This window comes from Phodopus roborovskii, unplaced genomic scaffold, assembly GCF_943737965.1.
Source record: "Phodopus roborovskii unplaced genomic scaffold, PHOROB, whole genome shotgun sequence".
In the NCBI taxonomy this organism is placed as follows: Eukaryota; Metazoa; Chordata; class Mammalia; order Rodentia; family Cricetidae; genus Phodopus; species Phodopus roborovskii.
Window position 1 is genome coordinate 6,352,285 of NW_026126436.1, and position 24,527 is coordinate 6,376,811.

Here is a 24,527-nt window from a genome sequence, read left to right on the forward strand (position 1 = left end):
AAATTTAAGTCTAAAGACAAGTTACTGGGGGAAAGGATTTCTATTTTTGTTTCCACAGAAAATGGAAAGCTGTAGATTCCTTCCAGACTAATGTGGTTTGATCGAGCCAGACCCCCTGAAACAAGAGTTCCTGGTGATCCAACATTCAAAACAGCTTGAACAAGGCAGCCTTGCAGACTACAGCCAGGATTTCTGCATCTTCGTAGAATCCCCAATGACAGCTCCCCCTACCAGCAGGAAGCAGTTTGGAAAGAACGACACCCAAATTCCCAAATATTGTTTATAAATGTTTGTTTTCATTTAAATGGGGTTTGTTATAACTAGGGATTAACAACAACCAATCTCTTTTTAAAGGGAAAAAGGGAATTATGGTATAGATATGAATACTTTGTTTTGGAATGGATTTTCATTTATTGATACAAATTTAAGGTCAATTTATATATATATATATATATATATATATATATATATATATATATATCCTTTTGTTTAAGTATTGTGTTTATATAGTTCATTTAAAAATGTATAACAGTACAGATTATAGCTTGTTACCAATAATAGTCAGAACTTATATTTAAGTTACTTAGGATTTCTAGATATACAGAGATGTATTTGAGATAAATAGGCATTCTTCAAACCTTTCAAAGACCTACAGAATATGGCATTTAAAATGGTTTAGCGTTTTTCTTGACAGTGAGACATAACTGCTCCTGGCAACACCACCTGTGTCAGAAAGGAAGATGGACATTGAAGAAACACATTATAAAGTTTTCTTTCAATATGGCAAGACTAGCCATTTGGGCAAGATAATGCTCTTGTCTGGATTGTTTGACTTTGTGCTGTATAAACTGGACATGCAGGACCCACAGAAAAGTGACTGCTGATTCAAGATGGACATTGTACAGAGTTACTGCTTCATGGAAAAGTCTGCCAGACAGTCTGCAGGACACAGAGAAGAGTGACTGGCAAACTGCCAATACAAGAAGACAGTTTAAAGTTTCCTGCTTTGCTGAAGAGTCTGCCAGACACACTATGACCTATGGGCTGAAGATGGAAGATTACAGAAGAACTTCGTGTGATTGACAAGGCAGTGAGTTGTCTTTGAATGAGTTGAAGACAGATAGTTATGGTTATAGTTTTCCTTAGTTAGGATTAAAGATAAGTTACATATAGGACTTTAGACTCACAAAGATAGGATAGATGATGGAATATTTTCTTCAAATCTTGCTAAATGTTAATGGACTAAATATTGTTAATTGTGATTCTTATTTGATAAGTGTTGTGTTATATATTTTGCTATGTTAAGGTTAAAACCCTTCTTTTTATTTAGACAGAAAAGAGGAGATGATGGGAGATGTCATTCTGTAAATAAGTTTCTCATACTGGTTAATGAATAAAGCACTGTTGGCCAATAGGAAAGCAAGATAGGCAGGACTAGGAGACAAGGAGGATTTGAGGAAGGAGTAAGGAGGAGTCAGCATGTAGAGACCAGGGAGAGCACAATGCCAGCTCTTCTCCCGTAAGATGAGACAACATGGAAATACTTAGAATAATAGAAATGTGTTAATACTAAGACAGAGCTAGCCAACAAGAAACAAGTAACTGGCCAACAGAATTATATCTAATACGGGGTCTCTGTGTCTTATTTGGGGCTGGCATGGGGTGGGATCGGCAGCAGAAAAACATACTCCTTACACACCTTCACTTTTCTTTTTATTTACATAGTATATGTTTTATTTTTAGAAGCTTTAATTTTTTCTTTGCTCTCTTTTATAGTATTTTATTTTATTTTGGAGAATGTGTTGTCTCTGAACTTAGGGCTTTATAGTTTTTCTAATTTTCTTCCAAATTTGCCATCTTCTGCTGGAACTGATGTTTCTAATTCATAGAAATAGTTCTCTCTTCATGATTTAGAAGACCCAAAAGTGTACTGGTCCATCAGTGGGATCTATCAATCAATAAAACCCAGTGTAGCTCATAAACAAAACAAAACAAAGCAAAACAAAACATGCACACCCAGATGATTATTTATAGAAAGAAATGAATGTATATGTGTGTATCTCTGTGTCTCTGTGTGCCTGTGTCTGTCTGTCTCTCTCTCTCTCTCTCTTTCTCTGTCTATCTCTATGTGTGTGTGTGTGTGTGTGTGTTTATGTCTCTGTCTGTGTCTGTCTGTGTGTGTCTATATATGTGTCTGTGTCTCTGTAGTTATTTTTCTTCTGGGTTTAGAGTCTCCAGAAAAAAGAGGCTTTTGTTTTCCTAATTCAGATACTTAAGACTGGCTGTCACATTTCTGAGAGCCAAGTTGAAGAAATGTGTTAAGGCCTGACTTTCCAATAACAATACTTTACTCATGCATTGATACGATGATTCATTGATTCATTATATCCTGTGGGGAGTCATAGAAGCACTGAGTTAACATGTAGGGATCAGATGAAGTCCTGACTGAATGTGTATTATTACAAGGGACCAATCCTTCAGACTCACAGGAACTCTAAGCTTTCCTCAGTTCATGTCAGGCAACTGACAAAACCTAGTATGCAGAAAGCCTTTTCTCTTCAGCTGTACACAGCCTGAGATTGATTCCCTATACAGATCTTCCACAAAGACTATCTAACCCCTCCCTCTTTTGTTGTACATTATATATTTGCTGAGTTCCTAGGTTTCTGTGCACCTGATGACTCTCAATCTGTGTAAACACAGCCTACCTTGTCCCAGTTTTTCTATGCATATGCCCACATGCATTTCTGTTCTTTCTTCTGTCCCTTATCATCCCAGTCATGTTGCCAGGACCAAATCATGTTGGGTGCAACAGTAGTCTTTTATCTCCAGCAACAGTAGTGTCAGCAAAATTGGTAAGGCGTCTGAATTGGATTTCTTGTGTGAGAATGAAGATGTGGGGGTCTAGTTACTCCATTTATAGATTTTCAACTTTTATTCATCAGCCCTCAGTTACTTTTACAATCGTTGCTCTCAGTATGTCTGATTCCCAAGTGATTTCAAGGTTCAGCAACTCAAAAGCTTACTCTTTTTTTTGTGTGTGTCTGCTGAAACTGTCTTCTCTGTGGAGGGATGTGCCCTTTCCCCATCTACTTTTCTATCTCTTAAGTCATATTGTAACAAGGTCTGGTTTCACCCTGCTCCTGATTACTCTAGGTAGTTAAGGCTACTCTATTTCTCATTCCTATTTTATTTATGTTTTGTGAGTAAGTGGAGACAAAGGCTGTGTTAACTGTAAGTGAATTCATTCACACATCTTCTAGTCACATGGCCTCTACTTAAGGCCATAACTATTCTTATTTCTATTACAAACTCTGCAAAACTCCATAACCAACAGAAGATTTTACATTCCAGTAAACATAGCATTTCCACAATCTGCTTTTCTCATAGGAAAACACAGAGCTACAGGGCCAGATAAAGTCAGAGAGGATGAAGAGATAAAAAGAAAGGTCTAGGTTAAACTATGTTATATGTTCTAAAAAGTAGAGAAAGAAGACAAATGATGAGAACTGTGAATCCATGAAACATTTTGTTTTGATGAAGATTCAAAATATTTCCAGGTATGAAAAATTAAAAAGGGTATAAAAGAGATTTATGAAGGACTTGCTTTGAGTTATTAATTCAACAATCGTTTAATGATTTTTGAAGACTTCAAGTCAATATTAAATTTCTCTCTAATACATAGTCATATATAATTGCTGCTTCCTTGAATGAGATTATATATATTTTGTAGAGAAAATGAGGTTATTTATAGTCTTCTAAATTTATGATGTTCAAATCTAAACACAATGCTGTCAGTATGAAGATGTTAAAAGTCTCTAGCACGGAAATCAGAGGCACATCTTCTTTTGAATCACCAGGATGGACCAAAAACTTAGATTAAAATTTGTAATAAAAAGAAGTTAGTTTTTGTTTCTAAACATTTTCCTATATATTTTTAAGTCCATTTATTTGGTGTTCAGCCTTTGAGCTACATGACTATCTCCCAAACGTACATTGTTTCAATGGCATGTTTTTTTTTTTTTTCTCATCATCCAATACTTCATTTGTCAAGTAATTAATTGATGCTATGTTTCAATCATGGTTTTGTCTTTGGCAAGCCAATTGCAATATCACTGAGCCACATAGTAGCTCCAAATGAACATTTTTATGTAATTCATTTGGACTGCCTCCTCCTCAAACAACACCTAAAATAGATATGTGTAAAGCTAAAACTCAAATCTAGTTTTCTTTAGTTGCTTTCTGATTATCTTCAGACATCTCTGCACTACCCATGTTGCCATTGATCATCTACAGTAAATTAATAAAATTCAGCATGCAACAAGCAGAGATTTTCAGTGTTCTTGACAAGGTTTGGCTCACAATGAAACTATCCAACTTTTAAATATGATAAAAGTTCAGAAAAGTTGCAGTTATGAACTCTATTATTAGACAACTCATAGAGTCAGGGAAAAATGGTTTGAGAGATGATGGGGAATGGTCTTCTGTATATTTGTTTCTGTTACTGGTTAATGAATAAAGCACTGTTAGACAATCAGGAAGCAACATAGGTGGGACTAGGAAGCAAGGAGGATTCTGGGAGATATAGCAGAGAGGAGTTGAAATGTAGGACACAAAAGGAGTAAGAGGTCCAGATTCTCTCTCCAGTAAGAAAAGACCACATGAAAACATTTAGATTGATAGAAATCAGTTAGTATTTAAGACAGAGCTAGCCAATAAGAAACACTAGTAACAGGTCAACAGTTTTATAATTGATACAATGTTTCTGTGCGTTATTTAGGGCTGATGGGGTTGTGGGACCAGGCTGGCAGGAAAGTGCTCATATACTTATGAATGGAGTCAATTAGAGGCAACCAGCTATCATGAATTATAGAATTTGAGATGATTTTCTTAACAGCTTTCTTTTGTTTACTTACCGGTCTGCATGTTTCATCATAAATAGGGCATTGCATTAAGTGAAGGCTATCCCTGTTTGTCCATTGTCTGCTCTACAACTTAGAAAGATGTACTTAACTTCTGTGGGCCTAAATTTTGTTATTTTAAGACAAAGACAGATTAAAATTAAAATAGTTGTAGTAGATTTCATGTCTTAAATTTAATGATTTCCTTCCAGAAGAAGGCCATGACACTTGCAGTATCTTAGAAAGGCAATAACAATATCTGTATAATGCATAACTAGTGAAGAGACTTTATTTTCTTTCTTTATTTTATATAACCAAGTCCATTTAAATGAAAACAAACATTTATAGACAATATTTGGGAATTTGGGCGTCGTTCTTCCCAAACTACTTCCTGCTGGTAAGGGGCGCTGTCATGGGGGATTCTAAGTTAAGAGACTTTATACATTTAGGCAGTACATCAGATAGCTTCAATCATTCTCGTGGTTATTCAGAAACTATCTAGAATCCCACCTCCCTTGATTTCTCCACAATGACATTGAATTTTGAAATACACAATCAATCACTATCACTATTCATGGGTAGTTATGTCTTGTCTTTTCAAAAGGTCCTACTTCCTTCTACTTTTACCTTGAAGAGTCAGACATTGACATATGAATTGTGGGTATAAACTATCAGATCAAATCACCTTGTCATTGAACAGCTCTGTTGTACTTTTATCAAATGTGGTTATATAAATATAATTTTGAGTTTCCCATCTCAAGTGTCCAATAAAGAATTTTTTGGACCATATTCTTTCATTTGAATAATTTTGCACTTAATGCTTTCAGTTATAAGAGGTCATAGCATCATTTTTTTTTCTTTTTTCATTATCTATAAAGGGTAGTCTGTCTCCACAGAAAATCCAACCTGATGTATTTTCATACTCATGATAAATGTTTATATGTATGGAAAGTATTTGGCATTTTGAAGCTGTCGAATGTTCCATTCCAAGCCAACTTATGGGGTTCCACTTGCTTCATTAAGGCTGAATGAACACAGAGGAAACTTTTCCCTTAAATTCTCAGTTTTGCTCCCACTATGAGGCCCCTTAGTAAAGGTCTGCTGGATCAAGAGCTTTTGATGTCATTGTGCTAGTTTGACATATATCTCCAGTCTCAATCAAGGAAGTGTTGCTTTCATAGCTTATGTTGTTACATGAAGACAAGACATATACACAAAATCCTACATACATCAAAATTTGAATAGATACACATTTTCATTCCCTTGTATTTACTCTCCAGTTGCATCTTCAGGTTTCTTATTCCTTTAGTCTTTATTAGCTAGAGAAGAAAGTCTATCAACATCTACTAGCATTCATCTCTATCGGCAGTCACCCTGCTACTTGATAGGTCTCATGACCAAGAAAAAGAGATGTCACCACACACACCCATAGCTGTGCTTGTTTCAGAATGAAACTGAGAATCTGTCTCCAAGTGTCTTTCCTTCTGTTTTCCTATATCTGGATGTTACTTTCTTTTTCTTTAGAAAAACCCAAATTGTTTATTTCCTCCATTATAGTCATAGTTAACAACAGTTTTTTTATGAAGAAAGAACACACACAATGTCCAAAACAAGTGATTACAATTTGATAGGCAGCCCCAAGTTTACATTTTCACATGGAACAAATATATTATCACTTAAGGAATGCATTTCTGAAGGTGAAACATGATAAATCCATGACAGGAGAAAAGTTTCCTTTTTATACAGTCATGCTGCCTGCCCACAGTACAAGGTAAGCTACAAATGGAATATGGTAAAGTAATGAGGGTGACTGTCACTGCCTGCATTTTTATAACATGATGAAATGATTTGTAAATATATTGTCTCTCTTGATTTATAAAAATCTTTTATTCTTTTTATTTCTCAACCAAGGAAATCAAGGATTTCAGGTACTAAACTGGCCAAAAACACATTAACAACACCGTAGCAAATACACCTAAAATCCAAGCACTCTATGCCTGGGGCCCCAACTCGCAACCACTGCTTAATGACATATAGTTCTGCAATTCGATATATTGATGGCTGTGGTGACTGAGATCATTTCTTAGTAAAATAGATTAAATGAGAAGACTGATAGCAGAGTCCCTTCTTAAGTTTGACAATACTCAGATAGTACTGCCCCAATGTCAAGGTTTCTGCTGATTACTCCACAATATTATGTGTGAAGAAGTAGGGGAATCCAATGGAGTAATGAAATCTATAAATGTTTCAATGTTTATTCAAATAAAGTAATAAGACAATCCCTTAATTAAAACAGTACTGTCAACTTAAAATTAATTCTAATATTAATCTTTATTTACCCTTGCTTAATAGACAATTTTCAGTGTTTGCTTCCCACAGAGATTGTTCAATCTATTGCTACCATTCTTACATAGAAATTAATATTTATAGTATATATGTATATGTTAGAATCTTATAGCAGTATATTTGGTATTGACAATACTTAATTATCCTGATATACAAACATACATGCACAATAGCCACAAATAACACACACACACACACACACACACACACACACACACACACACACATATATATATATATAATTTCCTTATTGTCATACTAAGGAATTCAAATTTTTTGAGAGTAGAAATCTGAACACAGCTGAGCAATGTTAAGAAAATCCTACTTGTCATCTATAGCAAGTTCCGTCAAGGATTTATTAATAATAGGTGAAGGCTTGCTGTTAGCATTATCAGGCAATGTTAGGAAGGGGTATTGTTAATTTTTTGAAGACCAGATAAAGTTTGGATAGAAAGATATAAGTTGGCATGGTCTTGTATATGATGTACATTCAATAAATAGCATTGCTAAACACATATAAGATAGACAAGTAAAAATAATTGGATGAATAGAATGGAAAATATTAAGTATTTTTTAATTTTTGTTTATCTAAAAGTTTTTTTTTCATTTTACATACAAAGAGCAGTTCCCTTTCACTCCTTTTCTCCTGCTCCTCCCTACCTTCCCCTCAACTCAACCCCCTATCCACTCCTCAGTAACTGTAAGGCGTTTGGAGAGTCAACAAAATCTTGCCTACCAAGTTGAGGCAGGACCAAGCTCCTCACTGTATGGAGGTTGAGCAAGATATCCCTCCATAGGAAATGGGCTCCAAAAAGTCAGTTCATGCTCTAGGGATAAATCCTAGTCCCACTGCCAGTGGCCCCACAGACTGCCCAAGCCAGATAACTGTCATGCACACTCAGAGAACCTATAAAACTCAAGTCCAAGTGGATCAAAGACTTCAAAATAAATACAGGTACACTGAACCTGATAGAAGAGAAAGTGAGAAGTGGTTCAATGTACAAGAGACCATTTCCTAATATAACACCAGTAGCACAGACACTGAGAGCAACAATTAGTACATGGGACCTCCTGAAACTGAGATGGTTCTGTAAGGCAAAGGACACAGTAAAGAAGACAAAATGAGAGTCTTGGAAAAGATATTCACCAATCCCACATCTCACAGAGGGCTGATCTCCAAAACATATAAACAACTCAAGAAACTAGATATCAAAATACCCAATAATCCAATTTAAAAATTGGGGTTATAGACCTGAATGGAGAATTCTCAACAGAAGAAACTCAAATGGCTGCAAGATGTTTAAGGAAGTGCTCAACATCCTTGGCCACTAGGAAAATGCAAAATCTAAATGATTCTGATATACCATTTTACATCTGTCAGAATGGCTAAGGTCAAATATTGAATATGTCTATCTATTTAATATTTCCAAGATTTATTCTGCTAATATATTTGTTTGTAGTACTATTCTATGGTAAAGTTTATGATGTAATTTCTATGCAGTAGTGGAGAAAATAAAAACATAACATTATGTTATCTGTGAAAAGTTGAGGGTATTTTGGCTTTGCTATTTTCATGAGTTGTTTTATATTATTGTGTGTTCAAACATTATGAAAAGCACTAACCTTGAAAGCTGCATTTTGCTTCTTTTACCTCATCTACAAAGTGAGAAAGGAAAGAAAATATATTAAAGTTAGAGACAATTGAAGCAACAGATATAAAAAGCAGGGCATCTTTAAAGATATTAAAAAAGTCTTCTCATTTTACTTTGGAAAGAAAACAAACGTTTAACTGTGGAGGGGTACACCTGGTAAAAGTTTCCATTCTAATAATGTGCTTTTTAATTCTGTTAGTTTACTTCTATAAAATTTCTTGGTAACATAGCAATTATGGAAATGTTTATCAAAAATGATAAAGTTACATAAAAGGAAATATGATACAGGCAAAGCTTAGTCAACTCATGAAAGTGTGTTATCATGATATAATTTTTCCATAACCAGACTATTTTCAAAAAACATTGCAATATATTCTCCTTTCAAATACTAATCAGGACACAGGATTCAGATCTTTCTCTCTTCACTGCCATAGTAATCTATTCTCCCTTATGTGATTATCATGTTGTTTATAATAACTGCTCTACATTCCTTATGGAAATTGTAATTATGATGCTGCATATTCAAACTGAAAGCCACTTTTCTCAGGGAAATTGTAATTATGATAATGCAGTATTTACCCAACCAATGTTTTCAAATCATTGTTCTCTTTGAGGAATGGGAGGTGAGAGGAAAACACTAAAATAAAGCATCCTTTTGGGATTTCAGAAGTGTCTTCAGGCATAGAAGTATTGCTGTTATTTGCAATGTGTCAAATTCAGGTTTACAAGAGTCACTGCACAGTACACATACATTTCATTGGGAATACATAAATGACATAGTTTTCTTAATTAACTCACACAACTACCCCATGAAGTAAGTAATATCCTAATTTTATAAAGAAAAGACTTGTAGTCTTTTCTTCTGCACCATGATCTGAAGTTTTACAGAGCATCTGACACATTAATACATATAACGTCACCTACTAGTTTCCAAAATTAGCTTTTGCATGTATGTAATAAAATATTTTGCATACAAATAATTTGTTGGAATAGATGACAATACTTAAGCTTATCTTAATAGATATATAAGTGAATTCCATCCTCATAATATTTGTACAGGAAACACATATAGAATGCTCATTTTTGTAACAAGAAATTGTTTTTTAAAGTATATATATATTAGAACCACAGACAACTAAATGTTCAAATTATCACTCTTCAGAATCACACTTCAAGAAGGATGGAAGCCACAGACCTTTATTAATAAACATAAATCACACCTACTATGCTCAAATCTTTTATAGACAGATTGAATTTCTGAGCATTATATGTGATTTTATTTTATTTCAATAAATTAAGTTCACCAAATTCATTTCCTCAAGTTTGCCAAGTTACATGTTCTTTTATATTTTGACATATTGACCAGATTTAATTAAAAAACAAAACAACAACAAACTAGAGTAAGGTTAAAAGGGAGTAAGGGGAACACAAAATAAGATATAAACATACAAGAATGAAATACATAAATTAGTGTGTTTACAGAATTCATTCTTATGACTGTCTTACATCATGTACCACTTTAGAATTTATTTTCTTAGCTTTATTATATTTCAAGTATCATTTCAGGAAGTCTGAGATGTCTCCCACACCTTTTAACACATCTTCTCCATTCCTCAGTAACTCTCTTCTGTTCCATGTGGATCATTTCATAATTTGCTCCTGATTTCTCACACATGAGAAAGTAGATGAGTGATCCAATTTGACAGCCACAGGAAGCAGTATTGATCCTCAATTTTAGCATGTTCCTTCAGAGCTACCAACCAGCTGTTTGTCTGACTATTATTTCAATCACTTTCAGCTGAGAAAGAAGTAACAACATTTGTCCAGACCCAAAACAAAGTGCTTAAGACAGTTGGTGAGTATGTATTAGACAAGGTCGTAAACTCCCTGTTACAGTCAAGGCTGGCCTTGAAATAATTCTCTCTCAATATTGGTCTCTGAAGAGAGGTGAGGGTTGGCATGTGCCCCTATGCCTGGTTGGTATTCAGCCTTGTTTAGAAATATAGTCTACAAGATTATGACATCAATACAAAAAGGTTCATAATGTCATTGAAGGTAAATGAAATTTTTGAACTTGGTAAAGCAATGGCTACATAATCATGTGATATGCTCAGTTCAGTACATATGGTATGAACTAGGGGATACTGTCCTGATGAAGTAATAGGACAGCCTATTAAAGGTATAACTGAGGGTGGAAGTATAACTAAATATTGAAGCATTTGCCTGTATGTGAGAGAACCTAGGATCAATCTCTCCCCCTCCCAAATAACGGTCCCATTAAGTGTCTCACAATACTGAGATACTACTCTAAGGATATATTTAAATACTTAAAATCAGTGACTCTTTCCCTCCTTACATCTTCAAGGTGAAAGACAAAAAAAGTAATGTTAATGAAGGACTAACCTGGAAACCAATATCTGTTCCTTGGAATTTGCTAACTTCCTCTCATAAGGCCCTGAGATAACAAGAATTCACACTGCCCCTCCTTTCCTGTGAGTCAGCAGGTGGTGAATAGGGTCCTTAGGAAACAAAGAGATAGATGCAACTCAGGTTTGCCCAGACAAGATTAATTAGCACACCCTGAGGCCATAAGGTCTGTTGACCTTAATAAGCAGACCATCAGGCCTCCAAGGGTCACATACTCAATGGACAGAGGGTCCCACCCCCTCCCTAAGCTTGTGGGTTTGCCTTTAAAAACACCTGGGCCCAGGGGAGGGGCCTTCTCTCTAGCCTGCATGCTGGAGGAGCCCATTTGCGCAAATGTTTCCTGTTCGTTAAAGCCTCTTTTGTGTTGCAGCAACTGGACTGGACATTGAGTTCTTGGGGTATCGACCGAAACTGGAAGACGCCTCATTCTGAGGGTCTTACAAAAGGATAGAATGTGAATTTGAGAACAAAAGTGGGAGAATTTGAGTTGTCAATATAGCATTATTCCTGTTGGCTAAGCAAGGAATTTGTTTCTTATTCCTATGCCCCCAGCTAATCTTGTTTGCAAAGGGGAAATACTTCATTAATCATTAAGACATGCCTTATTTTAAAGAAGAAGAACAACTATTTGGATACCCATGGCAAACAACTGGGAGCAGAGGGAGAAGCTGCTAGACCATCAGGGACAAGGATGAGGCTACATCCACCTAGATGACAGGGGATGCCTGGCATAGCGGTAAGTCACCTGTGTTTCTTAATTTTTCCTTGATTATCTTTTAGTAGGATATAAAAATATACAGTAGCCCTTGTAAGTAATGGTGAAAAGTATTTCAGACCCTTTAGCTGGTGTCAATTCACAAAATGAACCAAAATAGTCAGTGGAGGTATTAGCTGAATACAATGAATTCTCACGTTTGCAGTAGGTCAGGCAATGGCAGAAATCAACTACAGTCTTGAAACCATCCCAGAGATAGACACTGATTCCTAGTAATCGTCCTAATTGGTCTGCACAAGACAGGATCCAAGCACGAGAGAAGTGAACACAATGCCCATCCCTAACCCAAAACCTATCTCCAATAGACAACCACTTGCAAATGAAAACTTAGTTTTCTTCTAGCAAATTTCATTGTAAAGCAGCAGATAGCCAAGACAAAATGAACTCAATGGCATCTTCGAAGGCTGTTTGTCTCCTGATGCTTTACCAGGGCATTCTTTTTGCTGCTGCTGTTGTTTGAGCCTTATGTGTATATCACATAGGAAATAAGATTCATTGGGACACAGTATAGCTCCAATGATGTTTATTCTGGGAAGAAATCACTTACACCTGAAACAGATGACGGCCACCAGTTCCCGCTCCAAGGACGCAACCCGCATGCTCTCTGCAACCTGACCAGGAAGCAAGAGAGCGAGCTGGGGTCCCAGACTACACAGGACACATCTGCACCTGTGCCCATGCACCAATGATCGTGGTCAGTGCAGCAGGTGCGGGTGGATTGGTATCTCACTACACTTGTCCTTTCTGTATATTCTGTGGCTTCCAGTTTTGTGTTTCTATATGATCCGTGTGTGTGTGTGTGTGTGTGTGTGTGTGTGTGTGTGTGTGCAAACGTGCGCTTCTATATGTGTTTCTTGTGCTGATTTTTGTTTGTTTGTATTGTCTTATTTAGATTTTTTTTATTCTATTTTAGTATTATTCATTAGAATCCTGTTTCTTTTCTAAGGAGAAACAGGAAGGGTGTGGCTACACATGGGGAGAGGGAGAGGAGGACCTCAGTGAATTGGAAGAAGAGACTATAGAGAGTCTATATTGTATATAAAAAAATCTACTTTCAATAAAAGAAAAATAAGAATCTGAAAAAAGAAAAGGAAAAGATACTCTCCCTTATGGCAGTACCCTTAGGAAAGGTGAACCTCAAGAAAGGTGACCGTCCAGGATTTGGAATGACTTATTGTCAGAAACTCCTACTAGACACAAAGCCTGCAGATGCTGCAGGGTCATTCAGCTCCTCCTTGAGACCAGAACTCTTGTCCTCAGCTGCCTGAGGGATTTACTGATGGATGTTCACATCTGCTTTCTTCTCCCAGATTGTTTTTCCGTCTGCCACAGTGAGTGAACAGTGGTCAACAGAAGTTTTTCTCTTTCTGACAGTTTCCATCTAACCACCCCTTCTTTGTTTGATTTGGGACACCTACAAGTACACAGATCCTGAGTGGATAGCACAGTAAAATGTCTACTTCAGTGATTGTAAGGGAAATGTATCGAAATCAAGATTACAGAATTCAGGAGACATAGACAAAGAGTGGAACATGGCTGTGTATGGCTCCAAAGACCATATCCTTCCCATTATAGCTTCTAATATCCCATTTTAGAAAAGCTTAAACCACAAATTTCAAGCTACCATTATTTTTTTCTGCAGAGTAGTATTCCATTGTGTAGATGTGCCACATCTTCATTATCCATTCTTCAATTGAGGGGCATCTAGGTTGCTTCCAGGTTCTTGATATTACAAATAGTGCTGCTATGAACATAGCTGAACAGATGACTTTGTTGCAAGTATGTGGATCATTTGGGTATATGCCTAAGAGAGGGATTGCCGGGTCCTGTGGTAAACTAATTCCCATTTTCCTGAGAAACCGCCATACTGATCTCCAAAATGGCTGTATGAGTTTGAACTCCCACCAGCAGTGGAGGAGTGTTCCCCTTTCTCCACATCCTCTCCAGCATGAGCTATCATTGGTGTTTCCAATTTTAGCCATTCTGGCAGGAGTAAGATAGTTTCTCAAAGTTGTTTGATTTGCATGTCCCTGATAGCTAAGGATGTTGAGCACTTTCTTAAGTGTCTTTCAGCCTTTTGATTTCCTCTATTGATAATTCTTTCTTCAGTTCTGTACCCCATTATTAAATAGGGTTATTTTGTGTTTTGTTGACTAGTTTCTTGAGTTCTTTGTATATTTTGTAGACCAGCCCTTTGTCGGATATAGGATTGGTGAAAATCTTTTCCCAGTCTGTGGGCTGCCGTTTGGTCTTGTCGACTTGTGTCCTTTGCCTTACAGAAACTTCAAAGTTTGAAGAGGTCCCATTTATTAATTGTTTCTCTCAGTGTCTGTGCACCTGGAGTTATGTTCAGGAAGTGGTCTCCTATACCAATTTGCTCATGATGGCACTTGAAGAAACCATCCTTAATGAGGTAACCCTATCACAAAATGAGGAACATAGTATGTACTCACTCATATATGGATTTTTAGACCTAGAGCAAGGGATCACCAGCCTATAATTAACACCACCAGAGGAACTAGGATACAAGGTGTATTCTAAGAGATTCATATAAAGTCCCTCACAGAACTGGGAAGGGACATGTCCCCCAGAGCACAGGATAATTGGGGGGAGTGAATGGAGAGAGAAGTAGGAGAAAGTGAGGTGGAGGAGAGGAAAACACGTGGGACTAGGAAGAATGAGTCTGCTTAGGAATAGAAGACAGGAGAGAGAGAGACAGAGACAGAGACAGAGAGAGAGAGAACGTAAAAGAGTGAGCTAATATTGGTTTGAAGAGAAAATTGAACACAAAGAAAGGTCTAGAGAACTACAAGACTGCCGCCAACTAATAATTTGAGCATCCGTGGAAAGCCTACCATAAATGCCCTTCCAGGATAGTGAGATCAACAACTAAATTATCCATGGAGCCCTCATCCAATACCTGTTGGAAACAGGAGCAAACACCCATACATAAACACTGAGTTGAACTAGTACCCAGATGCAGATGAAGAGGACAAGACCAGGCTGCAGAAACACATAGAGGCAGCTTACATGAACAAGGAGGAGTTAATGGGCCCCCAGACTGATAGCTGAGAAGCCAGCATGGGACGGACTCAGCCCCCCCTGAATATGGGTCTCAGCCAGAAGGACTGAGCAGTCTAAGGGACCTCAGACAGTAGAGCCAAGATGTTTCCCTGGTGCACAAAAGGACCTTGCGAACACATCCTCCATGGAGGGATAACTTCCTTAACCTAGAGACAGGAGAGAAGCCCTAGTCCCTACTTCATATGACCTGTCAGATCTACATGACCCCAACTGGATGGTATTCCCCTACATATGGAATTGGGGTGGGGGGGTGGGAGGGGAGAGTGGTTAGGGTGAATGTGAGAGAGCAGAGTGGGTAAAAGTGAGTGAGGGAGAGGGAACTGGGATCGACATTTAAAATAATGAATGAAATAAAAAAATAAATAAAAAAATTAAAATATCATATATGCATACATAGAAAAGAAAAGCTTAAGCTAGTTTGCAATGCATTTTATTTATGCAGTACATATAGATAATGATGACATACTTAAGACTATAAATAAAAAGGCATTATTCAATGCTATATAATATTTGCAAGTATGTTGTTGGAAGATAAATTTAATTTATATTTAACTATTAAATAATAGGCATTTACTGAGATTAGTAACTAAATATATTACTATACTAATTTACAATAGCTTATTAAAATAATATGTATGAACTTATACATGTATCAATATATATATATGTTTATATATATTTCAATATTATCTCAAGACTAATGGCAAGATTATTATGACCAACATTCCTAATTATGCTAATCTGTTTTAAAAATCCATATGATGACATTTACTCCCTTAATTTTGTCATGCAAAAAGGTCTAAGACTTTTCTGTCTCAGAAACTTAACAGATTAGTTATAGGATGAGGGCTTACATTTTATGCTATAAATGTAAGGATTTTATCAGGCATGAAATTTAGTCAGAACCGTTTATGGCTCAATAAAACATTACTTGAAGCAGCCTTTACAATCAGAACAGAGAGGTTACCAAATCTAATGCACTTTTCAGAAAATATGGTCAGGATTTTAGAACCATTGAATAATATTTCACTCAGTTCTTCAATAAATTCCTTTATTTTATCCATCAGCTCTAATTCCAGGTAAAATTATTATGATTTTTCTATTGAGGTATAAGTAGCATCAAAGATTCATTCACATGGGTCCACTGCTACCATGGACTCAGGAGAGTTTAAATGTAAAAATTCATGCAAACCATTTCGTTAAATTCCTCAAAGGAAAACAACAAAAGGAAACCCCATAAGATGTATTGGAAGTGGATGTGTGCAATGGACAATAGTTGTACACCGAGGAAATATTTGTTCCCTTTGGAGCTGATGCTGCCTCAAGCTAATGGATAAAATAATATTTATACCTTTTTAATGGGATTTGTTTCAAGGATTTTTCAAATACCAGAAGAACTTGAAATGTTCCATCTCTGTTTATTGGCATGGCCTCCCCATGAAAGCTTCATGCCAGATCCGTGCTGTACCATGCACCTTTCCTTATAAGTATGGAGTTAATATAGAACTTCCAATGAAGAAGTAGTATGTTTGGTTCATCATACCTCACTCAGTGAGCTTTAAATTGAATATAGTACCTGACCATCAGGAACTTGTTAGACTATTATTTGCCCAATAATTGGTAAAACTGAAGAAATGTCTAAAGTCAGACTCTAGTTTTATTCTGGTAACATTTGCTTATTAAATAGATTCATTTCATGTAAACCTATAAACTTCAGAATGATACGAACAGATATGTGTATACATCTATTATTATTAACTTGGGGAGTGTCTTAGTGAGGGTTTCCATTGCTACGAAGAGACACCATGACTAAGGCAAGTCTTATAAGGAAAAACATTTAATTGAGTGGCTTACAGTTCAGTGGTTCAGTCCATTATCATTATGGGAGGATATGGTACTTTGCAGGAGACATGGTTCTGGAGAAGTAGCTAAGAGTTCTACATCTTGCAGCTGACAGGAAGTGGTAAATGAGTGTGTTTTGAGACGTGAAAGTCCCTCCCAACAGTGACAAATGACCTCCAACAAAGTCATACCTGCTGTAACATCTCCTAATAGTCTAATAGTGTCACTCCTTCTGGGGGCCTTTTACTTTCAAATCACCATGGGGAAGAGGGTACAAAGACATATATGACCTACCCAGAAAGGGACATTTTGACTATTAATGTTATACACCTGAGTTCACCAAGAAGCTCTGCAGTTTCCACTGAACAATATCTTACATTCAAGGGTAATAATCATATTTTCCCACAACTCCCAGAACAGCACATAATAATAAGGTATGCTTAACATCACCATGTTATATGCCAACAAATCAGTCAAATAGGTAAAGAATGCATGCCTACACCTCCATCCCAAACCTCAACACATACATGTGTGCACGCACGCACACACTCACACACACACACACACACACATATATACCTACACATATGCAAATACACAAATACATACTTACATACAAAACACCCCCCACACACAAGTACATGAATACAATCATATACACATGAACACACAATGCATATCCATAAACATACAGATACAACACTCACAAATGACACATGAATGCAAACACACAAATATGCACACATTCATCTGGAATTTTATAATATGAAAGATTATATAGAAAAACATCAGAGTGAAAATTATTTAAGAACATTATGGTTTTAAGATGTTACTATTAATTAAATTTTCAAATGAGCAGCAGAGAGTAGCTGGAATAGCAAAAACATTTATATGATTGACTTTAAGAACCAGGGTTCTTAAAGAATTCAGAGTAGTGATTTAGACATGAGAAAGTTTTAGTTTGGGTTGTAGTAGTAAAAGTATAGTGAAAAAAGTAGTAGTGAAAGCATGGCTGTTTGTTTAGTATTTGTTGGATGGGGTCATAATGACAGAATTAGAAAATGTTGCCTTAGTTAACTGGTCAGAAATCATTTTTGTTTAATGTATTGGGGAAGTAGAGTAGTGTGGTGAATGGAGACTGGAGGGTCAGATTACCTGTTTCTAGAAAACATTTTTTTGTTGACTTGAGTTACAAGTGAAATCTCAAGAGTGCTGACTCTGTATCCCCAAACAATAGTACATAACACAGTTCACAGCCAAGGGTACACAGCTGAAGAATGTCTTAGCATCTGCAGGAGTGATGTGTTTTCCTCAAGTAGAATACTACTTTATACTTTATTATTCTCCCTGAAAGAAGGAACTAGAAAAAGACAGGAAAGAATCCTGCTATACTTTTAGTTGTCATGGGTAGACAAAACATCACATTTGCTTAGGGTACCAGCAGTTCTAACATCTTCAAACAAGTGGAGCACAATCCACCTGAAAATCTAAGTTAATGAAGTTCACAGTAATACCAGAGAAGGAAGGACTTGAACAAGACTGGAGGAGGCATGTGAGTTGTTTTGGAACAAATAAATAAAAATACTAATGTTTTATGTAGAGATTTTGACATGATCTGAGGGAGAATACTGCTTTATATCAGACTCAGGATGGCTGGTGCTTTTCAGAACTACTCCTTCCTTAAGACAGGGTTTGGAAAACTCCAGGCCAAGTCCTAGTACATGCTCTGTTTACATATTGTTTCCCTGGTCTCTGATATACATGTACAGTTGAAACAGTTCCTACATCCTACAGAGAAATTAGATTTACAATCTGACTATGGTAAAAGTTAGCTAACCCTCATTTTGAGAGATAGCCAGTCCATTCATCCATCTACCACTCATCCACTTGTTCATTATTCACCATGCTTATTTGGAACATATATAGTGTCTAGAAGGAGGTAGAAGATGATTCAGCATAGTATATGACTTTGTCTTGGTTTCAGGGTCTCTATCAGTACATTAATAAACTGAGTGATGACTAATGGTGTATTTCTTCAAAACAAAATTAATGCAATAAGTTACTGAACTCAGTGGTTTCAGAAGGTCCTTAGTGTGTGAGATAATTTAAGGGAGAGAACTTCCTGTAGGAAAACTGATACTAAAGTGTGCTAAGAATGCAGAAGAATTAATGTGAGTAAGTAGATAATGAAGATGAGTCAAGTTTCATAAGCAAAAATGGCAGAAGAGATGCTATGAAGGAAGAAGAGCTATTTCTGGAAGACAAGAAAAGATAAAATATGGACAGCATTCCATGGCATGCCTATTTTTGTAATATTTTACAGATTATTTTTGTAGTCAAGAGGAAGCTAGAAGGTTATTTTAAAAATCTATTAAAATCTAGAATTTTGTTAAAAAGTGATCACAGAAGCAAAGTGATGTTTGGGTAATACTGATAATAGTATGTGGCTTGGAATGCTCACAGAAGACAGAGATTGTGACTGGCTCCTAGTGATGGTGACATGATCATACAGGAGATGATATGTGAGCATCTATACCACAGCTCATATTGCAAAAGTCAAATGCAGTATTTACCAAAAAAAGTTATTTCCAAGGAAGTACCCATCCGCCCACCAGAATTCTTTGTATACAAATAAACATTACATGTAGCACATCAGACTGGGGTATTACATTAAAATGAAGGAAGTCTCTAGATTTAGTGATACCTGACAAAAGTACAACAGCCATAATATTTTTGCCTTATTTTTTTAATTTGATTTTTTTTTCATTTTACATAGTGGCCCCAGTGCCCCCTCCCTCCTCTCTACCCCAGCCTCCATCCATTCCACCCCTCATCCATTTTTCAGGTGGGGTAAGGCCTTCATTGGAGAGCTGACAAAGTTTGGCATACAGCTATACTCAAATTATAGAAGCATTGTCAGAATATCTTAGACATCTAAATTATGTTTTTGAGGATATTTTCATATGGAAGCATTCATGATGGGAGATGTCAGTCTGTAAATATGTTTCTCTTATTGGTTAATAAATAAACACTGTTGGCCAAAAAGAAAGCAAGATAGATGGGACCAGGAGACTAGGAGGAAAGAGGAAGTAGTAGGGAGGAGATTCAACATGGAGGACAGAGAGAGCAGAACACCAGCCCCTCTCTCCGATAAGATGAGAACACATGGAAATACTTAGATTAATAGAAATGGGTTAATATTTAAGACAGAACTAGTCAGTAAGAAGTGCTAGTAACAGGCTAACAGCTTTATATATAAAGTGTATTATTTGGGGCTGGTGTTGCTGTGGGACCAGGTTGGCCAGAAAACTTACTCATAAAAAAATGGCACCAGAAACATGGCTACTAAGAACTTTCACTAAAAACTTGGCAAAAACTTAAAAAGGGGCTTTAGAAACAAAAGAACAGTAACAAGCAAGACTTCTTAATAACAGCATTTACCTCAGTTGGGCTCTTGTTTGCTGGGGACAAGCAGAGATTTGCATGGTTCCTTTAAGAGACGTTTCCTGACTCAGCATAAGCAGCAAAAAAACCACACCACTTTTAAAGAACTCAGCTAACAACTTAAGGGTGTGTGCGAGAGCTGGTAATGGCAGTGACCACATCTCCAAGTTGTCAGCATGCTCTAAATTGTAACATAGGCCAAGGCAGTGAGCACAGCTATCACTTCTGGTGGTAAAATTATCCCCCCCCCCCACCATCTTGGATAGACCATGGATAAAACAGCTGTGGCTTTCATTTTAGCAATGTTGTTGTTTACCAGATAAAGACTTGTGGTCACAAAAAGATAAAGATTTACAGTAAAGGCAGATTCAGATTAAGAAAAATCTCTAAAGGTTTACAGTGTGTTTTAAAATATCCATAGGCTTGAAAGAGAAATAGAAACAGGGTAATAAAACGAGAGTAGCTGGGTGTGGTGGCATACACCTTTAATTCTAGCACTCTGAGGCAGAGGCAAGTAGATCTCTGTGATTTCAAATAAACCTGGCAGCCAAAGTTATACAGAGAAACCATGTCTCAAAAAAATGAAAAATTAAAAGTAAAATAAATAAAGTAATTGAAAAAGCCACATGAAGATGGAAAGCACACAAAGAATCTGGATACTGTATGCTGTGATATTGTCTTTAAATTGTTCAATTACTAAGGAAGAAATAATTGCTACAATACAATTGATTATCAGTGCTGCTGAATTAATCCAATTTATATATTTTAAAAATGATTTGACTTCAAAATTTAAGTTTAAGGACAGGTTACTGGGAAAAAGAAGTTCTATTTTTGTTTCCACAGAAAATGAAAAGCTGTAGATTCCTTCCAGACTAACATGGTTTGATCAAGCAAGACCTGCTGAAGCATTGTCCCTGGGACAAGGCAGCCTTGCAGACCACTGCATCTTCCTAGGATCGCCATGACAGTGCCCCCTACCAGCAGGAAATAGTTTGGAAAGACCGATACCCAAACTCCCAAATATAGTTTATAAATATTTGTTTTCATTTATATAGGCTTGGTTATAAATGGTTAATGACCACAACCAATCTCTTTAAAGGTAAAAAGGGGATTATGGTACAAATGTGAATACTTTGCTTTGGAATGGATTTTCATTTATTGATACAAATTTAAGGTCAATTTTGTAATATGTATATTTCTCCTCTTATTTAGGTATTGTGTGTATATAGCTCATTTAAAAATGTAATGTATAGACTCTGAGTTCCTGCTGGCAAGATCCTTGACCCCCAAATCCAGGCCTCTGCTAAAGAAAGAGGCCTCAGCTGGAGAGTTCCAGTTTCCAGTGAGATCTGACTATCCTGCAAAACCTCCCAAAGTTTCAGCTCAGCCTTTGTCCTCTTCTACCAGCTATTGGCCAGAGGTGAGTCTGGGCCCAATTGGTGCTGCCTCTCCCCTACAACCTCCCCCCCCACCGGAACTCCCTGGGTTGGACCCTGATCCTGCTGCTCCTGTGTCCTGTCCCCATCGAGAGCACCCTTGGAGCTCTGATACACCCCCAACCATCCCCACTGCGAGCCTGCCCCCCCTGTGCCCTACCCTGCCCACTGCCCTGCTGCTTTGGTTGAGCACTGGCACAGAGGGTGGAGCCAACACTCCACCCTACTTCAGAGACTCCTCAGAGCAACTCTGAACAAAGGAGACCTACCTATCCATGCAGGACCACCCGCAATTTCCACCTGCTTGGTCTCTGACCCCACCTCCAGTCCTCTGCTGGAGCCCCGGGCCCCTCCCAGAGATCCACCTATCTCTGCGGGTCCACTATGAGTTCCTGCCAGCAAGATCCTTAACCCCCAAATCTGGGCCTCTGCTAAAGAAAGAGGCCTGAGCTAGAGAGTCCCAGATTCCAGTGAGAGCTGACTATCCTGCAAAATCTTTCCAAGTTTCAGCGCAGGCTTTGTCTTCTTATGCCAGCCATTGGCTAGAGCCATTGGCTAGTGGCATCTTCTACTGGATCCTCAGCCCTGACCCCATCCCTGGGTCCCTGTCTGCAGAGACCTCCTATAGAGCTTGGACCACCCAGAGCTACAGATATTGAATCTCTGACCCACATAAGCCCATCAGGAAAGTACCATAGAGAGAAGGGGAGACCCCACCAACACCTGCTGGAAGAAGCTATGGGGAGACGGCAATACAAGAAAACGCCTAACAACAGAAAGAAAAGCATGACACCACCAGAATCTAGGGAATCTACACCAACTAGAACGGAACACAATAACAAAGCAGAGGAAGCAGAAGGGAACGACTTAAAAATTTCTGTCATAAAAATGATAGAGGCTCTCAAAGAAGACGTGAGAAAATCCCTTAAAGAAATGGAGGAAAAAACAAACAAAACAGTGGAAGAAATGAACAAATTCCTTAAGGAAAGTACAGAAAGCCAAGAAAAAACAATTAACCAGGTGAAGGAAACGGTTCAAGACTTGAAAACTGAAATAGAGAAAATAAAGGCATAACAAACTGAAGGATTGCTGGAAATAGAAAAACTGGGCAAAAAAAATAGGGAACCAGAGACACAAGCATAACCAACAGAATTCAAGATATAGAAGAAAGAATCTCAGGCACAGAAGATAAACTAGAAGAAATAGATTCATCAACCAAAGAAAATCATAAATCCAACAAATCCTTAACACAAAACATACAGGAAATGTGGGACACCATGAAAAGGCCAAACCTAAGACTAATAGGCATAGAGGAAGGTGAGGAAGCACAGCTCAAAGGTGCCGAAAACATATTCAACAAAATCATCGAGGAAAACTTTCCAAATCTGAAGAAGAACATGCCCATGAAAGTAAAAAAAAGCATACTGAACCCCAAATAGGCTGGATCAAAGAAACAAGACCCCTTGATATATAATAATAATAAAGCACCTAACATACAGAATAAAGAAAGAATATTAAGAGCAGCGAAGGAAAAAGGACAGGTAACATATAAAGGCAGACCTATCAAAATTACACCTGACTTCTCCATGGAAACCTTCAAGGCCAGAAGGTCCTGGATAGATGTTCTAAAACTATTAAGAGAACATGGATGCCAGCCTAAACTACTATATCCAGCAAAACTCTCAATCACTATAGATGGAGAAAACAAGATATTTAATGACAAAACCAGATTTTCCCAATATGTATCTACAAATCCAGCCCTACAGAAAGTATTGGAAGGAAAACTCCAACCCAAGGAAGGTAACTACGCCCGCAAAAATGTAGGCAACAGATAATCCAACTACACCAGAAACCAAGGGTGAAGCAGAACTAATATATTCACAATACCACTGCCAACAACAAACCTAAATCAAACAAGCATCAACAATCAATGGTCCTTACTCACCCTCAACATTAATGGTCTTAACTCACCTATGAAAAGACACAGGCTAACAGAATGGATACGAAGACAGAATCCATCCTTCTGCTGCATAAAAGAAACACATCTACGTTTCAAAGATAGACATTACCTCAGGGTAAAGGGTTGGGAAAAGATTTTACAATCAAATGGAAATAAGAAGCAAGCAGGCATAGCTAACCTAATATCTAAAAATTTAGACTTCAAACCAAAATTAATCAAAAGAGTTGAAAACTGTCATTTCATATTCATCCCAGGAGAAATCCATCAACACAAAGTCTCAGTTCTGAACATCTATGCACCTAATACAAAGTCACCCACATTCGTAAAAGAAATACTATTAAAATTCAAAGCTCATATAAAACCTCACATTCTTATAGTGGGAGACATCAATACACCACTCTCAACACTAGAGAAGATCACAAATCAGAAACTCAACAAAGAAACAAAAGAAATAACAGAAGTTATGTCTCAACTGGGGTTAACAGACATCTATAGAACATTCCATCCGAAGACAAAAAATATACGTTCTTTTCTGCTCCACATGGAACCTTATCTAAAATCAACCACATACTAGGTGACATAACAAACCTCAACAGATACAAGAAAATAGGAATAGTCCCCTGTACCTTATCGGACCACCATGCCTTAAAATTGCAATTT

The 24,527-nt window shown here is 37.1% G+C and overlaps 1 protein-coding gene across 1 annotated transcript in view; it reads right to left on the bottom strand.

The window, feature by feature from the left end:
• Window positions 1-24,527, bottom strand: part of Lingo2 (leucine rich repeat and Ig domain containing 2) — a 486,815-nt gene that overhangs the window by 362,982 nt on the left and 99,306 nt on the right. Inside the window, exon 2 of the mRNA XM_051187524.1 lies at window positions 8,871-8,903. The gene's annotated coding sequence lies outside the window, so the exon portion shown is untranslated. The remainder of the gene's footprint in view (window positions 1-8,870; window positions 8,904-24,527) is intronic.